Raw genomic sequence first — 6,378 nt, 5'->3', positions numbered from 1 at the left:
TTCGTGCTTTGGTGATTTGCAATTGTGCAATGAAGGTTGGGTCTCGGTGATGATAAGCTGCAATGTATATGATTGCCGCTCGGAAATTAAGGACAGCAGAGAGAGAGCTTCTTCTGTGACAGAGATGGCCTGAGCTGCTTGGAGTCGCGCTGAAGAAAATACAAAGATGGGTGATATTTGTGTTTATGTCAATAAGTAGAGGCCAATAATTGGTTCTGCGAGTAGAAGGAAAATAAAGAATGAGAAGAACAATTTGAGGGGATTTTTCTAAGTATTTTGCGAAGAGTCCATGGAGAAGATGAGCTCTCTCTCTCTTCTCGGCCTCCTCTCTCTCTCTACGCCCCTTTGGCCTCAAGGATTCCTCCTTTCTCTGTTTTCGAGTTTCGTTCTTTATAGTGGAGCGAAGCTGTTTAGATCAGCATCCCCGCACTGAAGATTCTCCAAAAATCACGAAAACCCATCTCTTCCCGCTCGCGACGTGCACGTCCTTCCTTCCTTCTTCTTCTCCCGTTTTCTGCGCCACTACGCTGCTTATAGTGGAGCGAAACTGTTTAGATCAGCATCCTCGCACTGAAGATTCTCCAAAAATCACGAAAACCCATCTCTTCCCGCTCGCGACGTGCACGTCTTTGCTTCCTTCTTCTTCTTCCGTTCTCTGCGCCACCACGCTCTTTTTTCTTTTTTCTTTTTTTTTTTTTGCTGGATAAATAATTAATGAAGAAATTACAAAAATGCCCACATTCTGGGCGTTACAATATATACTCGGGTCTCTCTTCTTTTGATTTTGATTAATAACTTATAATATGAAGAAAATTGATTTATCATCAAGTTTGTAAAAGATGAATTTTTTTCTTTGAAGAAAATTTTCATTGCTAGTTGTTGATAATTGTAACGAGAATAAAAAAACTTTAATAATTAAAATATAATATCATAAGACGATATGATCAATTAGGTTTAATTTTTAAATTTTTAATTAATTAACCAAATTTAATTGATATGCATTTAACAATGTTATTTTTGGTCAACTCATGTGCTTAAATTACACAATTATTATTTTTTTGAAAGGTAGCCTTTTTTGAAAATATTATTTATATATTAAATTATTTAACATCTAAGCATGATCTTTATATTTCTATTTTTAATTATTTAATTATTGCAATAAAAATAAAAGTATTAAATTATTATAAATAAATAGAAATAAATACAAATTTATTTTAATGACGGTTTTTTGATTAGTTATAAAATTTTTTAATTTGATTATTATAAAATCTAATCATAAATACTGGAAAATATTTAAAATTCTGATATTTTTTAAATAATAATCAATATTATTATATTACTATAAAGAGTTCTTGCAGTAAATTTTTTATTATTTAATTGTTGAAATAAACAGAATATTTTAAAATATATTTTAAATTATTTTAAATTATTTGCTATGATTGGTGGAAGAGAGGAAATAGGTAAAAGTTGGATTTAATAAAAACTTAAATTACAAAAAAAAAAAATCGATTTAACATTTCTTAGATTGGTTCAAGGGGCCGAACCCGAATGGAGAACAATTTGGATCAGGGAATTATGCAAGAGAGACGAACGAGCCAGCCTTGTTGGGTCCTGTCAATCAGTATATATATTCATCTTCTTTGTGTTTTGGGAGGTAGGGTTTATAAATTCATCATTAACCCCAAGGGATAGAACCCGCCGCTTCCCAGTAACTCTGCACGTGGCTGTGGTTTCATACAATCTTACAACAGAGATGGATGCTATGAAACCTGTTGCGAAACAGCTAGAGAAAGAAGACGACGACGACGACGAAGATGAAGGAAGCATCACGCATCATGAAGATGCAGTCCTTCCGTCGAATCAGTAATTAACCAAAACCAAAATAATCTTGCTTCGTCTCTTGGTTGAGCCTCCTTTTCGGCGATCTCCACATTGTAGGTATCAACTGTAACCTCCGGTGACCACAACCCAGGAAATACCAACTCCGGAGAAGCCTTGTCGATGTCCTTATTCGTTAGTGGTAACAGAACTTAACCCTCTCATTATTTTCTGACAGTCCTCCTCTTTCCATCGTTCTAGGCGACTTCATTACCTCACTCTTCATCCGCCAAGAATTCACTCTCCTTTCCTTAATCCTCAATCCTTTATTGTTGTTGCTGCTGCAGTCGACATTCTGGTGGGTGTTTCCCACTCCACCAATCGATGCCTTACACGCTGACCTCCTGGTTCTCAGATTCCATGGCCTCACCTCTTCAGCCGCTGCAGGGGATTCTTCTCTTTCCTTCTTCCTGCTGTATATCTTGCTGCTGGCTCTGTCGTCGAGGTAATAAGCAAGCAATTTTGTAAAGTTACTGTAATGGTTCTTAATGGTTTTGTTGTGCTGTTTTTCCGTCTTGATCTTTGACCAAGTCACATCTTAAACTTTTCAAATTCAAAAATATTTTTTTTGAAAGAAAAAGTGTAACATATTCTAAGTATCAAGGAGATGCAACCTGTATATACAAATATTTTGCAATTCATGAAGATATTAATAACTAATGTAGAGACTAGAGCTAGCTTATATAACGTGAATGTTGCTTAATCTATTTCTTTAGCAAAATGCTCTACAGTCGTTTTCGGTGATAAATATGGCATTTGGTTGACCTCTGTTTTTGTTCAGATGTTCTTTCCGTTCTATTAGTCTCAAGTTCTTGTTGTAGGATAACAAGTTCTAATGCAAATTAATTGGAAATTTAAGAAAAGGGACAAGGACGATATTGTGTTTCAAAATTCTAATCATTATTAAAATCCATCACTCTAGTTCTCAAAAAATACAAAAAATTAGATTTTATTAAGTTAAAATATCTAAGGGATTAATTATTTTGCAATTTACTTTTGATGATTGTGTGTGATATCAGGTTTATCATTGTCAATGTGTATGTTTGAGCTTTCAAATGTTTGGGCATCAGCAGACCAATTTGTTAACTTCAAGAATAATTTCCAGTACAGTTCTGTTAGTCATTATAAGCCAATTTATATTTCAAAGTTAGAAAGTTAAATATGGTTGTTTTATCTTATAGTTAGCAGAGAGGGTTGCCAAACAGGAGTTGGATTCTGCTTTTGCTACCAATAGACCTCCAGGGCATCATGCCGAAGAAGATAAAGCTATGGGATTCTTTTTTTTTAACGATGCGGCTATTGCAACATGCTTTCTGTTAAATGAAAGAGTAAGAGTCTGTTTTAATTCTTTAGATATAGTTTTCTTACCCGAAATTATTAATCAATTGTATGTATAATTGCATATATGGATTTAGATTAGATGTTTCTTTTTTCATCCTTTAATAAGTTGTTTCCTTGTTAACCATATACGTTTTTCTATTTTTCAGCCAAATTTGGGTCTATATAAAATCTTGATTGTTTAAATAATTTGAGTTTGTTAAGTATGATTGATTGGATCTTGAATCTTGTTTCCTGTGTTTGCATCTAATATATGTAAATTAAATCGTTGATTATATCAGGTTAGAGGCTTTTTAGCAATTAAGGAGTATTGATGAATACTTGAACTAAATTCTAATAATTTACCTTTCTGGTTGTCATTTTCAGTTATATATCCTAAGTGTTTTAGTATGCTGATTTATACTAGTAAACTAGTTTATCCATATTGTGGTTATACTTGGTTCTTGTGGAGAATCTATGGCAGATTCTTACATTTTTTTTCCTAATTGTGTCGACATTAATGTTTCTTTATAGATAATATGTATTGATTAACTATTTCAAAAAAAACTATGTATTGATTTACAACTTTTAGGTTTAAATATTACTTAATGCAGTTATTGCAGTCTTGCCCCATTTGTTAATATTAGTTGGGACGAGTACCTGAATATTTCTATTGGTTACAATTTCGGTTTAGGTTTAGTCTTATTTTGCATTGACCAACGTAGTCTCGGAAATGCATCCATTTGTGTCATCTATAAATGCTATACCGTAACCATGATCATGCACACTTTATTGATGGATAATGCATCCTCTTAGTTTTCCTTTCAAAGAATACAAGTAACATCATGATATTCCTTGGTGTTGCAGCTTCTCTTCTACAAGGCCAGTAATTCATGAACATATGCAAATGCAATTACTTTTCACGACTAAAGTAATATCTATTTGTCTGTCTGACTATCCAACAAACATATCCAGATGATTATAGTCCTCTTCAGTAGAATGCCGAATGTGCGTGTAACCCACTTTCTCATGTTTGTGAGTTTCTAAACTTCAATTCTATTCACAGTCAGTGCATATTTATTAGCCACTATTTTTTGTTAGTTCCTAAACTTCAATTTTCTAACATTTTTATCTTGGTATTGATAGTCTTAAATCTTTTTCTTTTTAGGTTCTGTATCATTTCTCCATCTTGGTGTTGAGTGGGTTAGAGTTATGGAATGTTTTCATTAATTGACTTTCTCCTTGCCACCATAATTGTATAAGCTATGTTGTGGCTTGTTCTGGTAGAAGTTTACTTTGTTGCTCGCTAGTGGGCTTTATAAATCACAATTTGACAAGTTAATTTGTTATATTTGGCATTGTGAATTGTCTCGCTATGATATTCTTCCCTTGCGTAATTAATGAGAAGAAGCATATAAAGTAAAAGTTCTCTATTTGTGTATATTGGATAATCAATTTCATGCTTTTGATGCTCAGTTAGGTTGGTGGTTCATTTATAAGAGGTTTATTTTCAATGTAATTGGTTTGCTCAAGAATGGATTCAAACCTGAAGTATTTTTATTGTCATAAGCTCTTTTTTCTGAACAGAGAGGGTTTGGCACTTGTCTTTTCCTGCAGAATATTGAAAAGATCTTCTTTTTTCGTTGGATGCTATATTCTCATATTGCGCTCATCCATTTATCTTCCCAGTCTTAAAGAGTTGCATCTGGACAATGTCATTTTTACTGGTGATGATTTGTCAGAGGAATTATTCTCATATTGTCCAGTTCTGGGATCTGTGCAATTGTCGAATTGCAATCTGTCTTTTCTAAAGGTTTTGAATGTTTCTGCTCTGACTCAAACATCTTCAAATAGACTATTGTGGTGAGCTCAAAAACATTGAGATCAATATTCTTATTCCAAGTCGTACATCATTTATATGTAGAGGAAATATTGCACAAAACAATCATATTTCGGACAACCCTTCTCTTCTCTATGCAGATATTCAAGTTGGAGCATTTTACAGAGATCAGATGAGTACAGATATTCCTGGTGCACTGCGTTTAAGTTGCTTACTGAATTCCGTAATGTTATTGTGCTCGCTGTGATAATTTGTCTTGGGAGGTATATGCTTTGTCCATTTCTTATATATTATGTACATTCACTATTCACAAGATAATAAATATGAAGAGAGTTGAAGGTTTAGGAACCCACCAGCATGAGAAAGTGGACGCTACGTACGTCAGTATTAAACTGAGAAAGATTATATTCATCTGTGTATATTTTTTGGACGATCAGATCAACAGATAAACATTGCTAAGGTTGCGAAAAATAATTGCATTTGCATATGTCCATGAATTACTGTCCTGTTAGAAGAGAAGCTGCAACACCAAGGAATATTGTGAGGCTACTTGTACCTTTTGAAAGGAAAGCTAAGAGGACACAGTATCCATCAATCAGGAGCAAAGTAAAAACAAGTTATTCTCAAAAAAGGAAAAAACTGCAGGCACAATAACCTTCATATCTGTCCGCTTTGGAATGGAGCTCTGAAACAAGCATGGGTTCGAACGGCATAGCCATAATATTTATGTTTCTTATTTGAGAAAAAAAAAACAAAAGTTGATGATAGTAACAAATCTAAGATTATTGAGAAGTTATTGACATTTTTAAGAGTTTCAACAAAAGCGAACTACTTCTCTTGTAATTTAATTTTATTTGCTGAAAAGAAGTAATAAAGATTGTGCTAGTTATTTTTAACACAAGCAAGGGGTTATATTTGTACTAAATGATATGCCCTTATCAATATTCAGTTGAGAAGTGATTGGGTTAAATTCTTTCATTGGCAGTGCTATAACGTAAATGTTACTACTTACTGTTGGGAATTTGTAGACTGAGAAAATGGGAAGTATCAATACTAAAATAATCATTCTTTTGTAGGCAACATAATTGCCTAGTCTTGTAAAATTGAGAATGAAATTTTTATTTTATGCATGTCATGAATTAGCAACTGCATTTAATTTTTTTAAAAAAATTTAATTATTTCAAACTTTTTATTAACAAAATCTCTATGAATAAGATCAAACCTTAAATGAATATTATCTCTTGATGGCACTATGCAAATTAATTATTTTCTTATTAACGTTGGTTTATAATGAGACTCTTGATATTATTAAAGAACTAATTAATGATCTAATTATATTTAAT

General features: G+C 32.9%; 1 long non-coding RNA gene across 5 annotated transcripts; it reads left to right on the top strand.

Annotated features, from left to right (window-relative positions):
* The first annotated feature begins 1,553 nt into the window (after positions 1 to 1,553).
* LOC110808500 (uncharacterized) lies at positions 1,554 to 5,936 on the top strand. 5 transcript variants are annotated; one of them, XR_015818624.1, is made up of 7 exons: positions 1,557 to 2,020; positions 2,166 to 2,323; positions 3,060 to 3,206; positions 4,063 to 4,230; positions 4,813 to 5,058; positions 5,176 to 5,298; positions 5,473 to 5,936. It is a non-coding gene; the product is annotated as an uncharacterized LOC110808500 (long non-coding RNA). The 5 variants fall into 5 exon arrangements; XR_015818623.1 differs by having other exon boundaries at positions 1,554 to 2,020; positions 4,063 to 4,203; positions 4,783 to 5,058; positions 5,176 to 5,936; XR_015818621.1 differs by having other exon boundaries at positions 1,554 to 2,020; positions 4,783 to 5,058; positions 5,176 to 5,936.
* Positions 5,937 to 6,378: the final 442 nt, after the last annotated feature.

This window comes from Carica papaya, chromosome 1, assembly GCF_054855325.1.
Source record: "Carica papaya isolate Zhongbai chromosome 1, ASM5485532v1, whole genome shotgun sequence".
NCBI lineage: Eukaryota > Viridiplantae > Streptophyta > Magnoliopsida > Brassicales > Caricaceae > Carica > Carica papaya.
The sequence above is the reverse complement of the archived record's forward strand: the minus strand, read 5'-3'. Positions and strand labels throughout refer to the sequence as shown.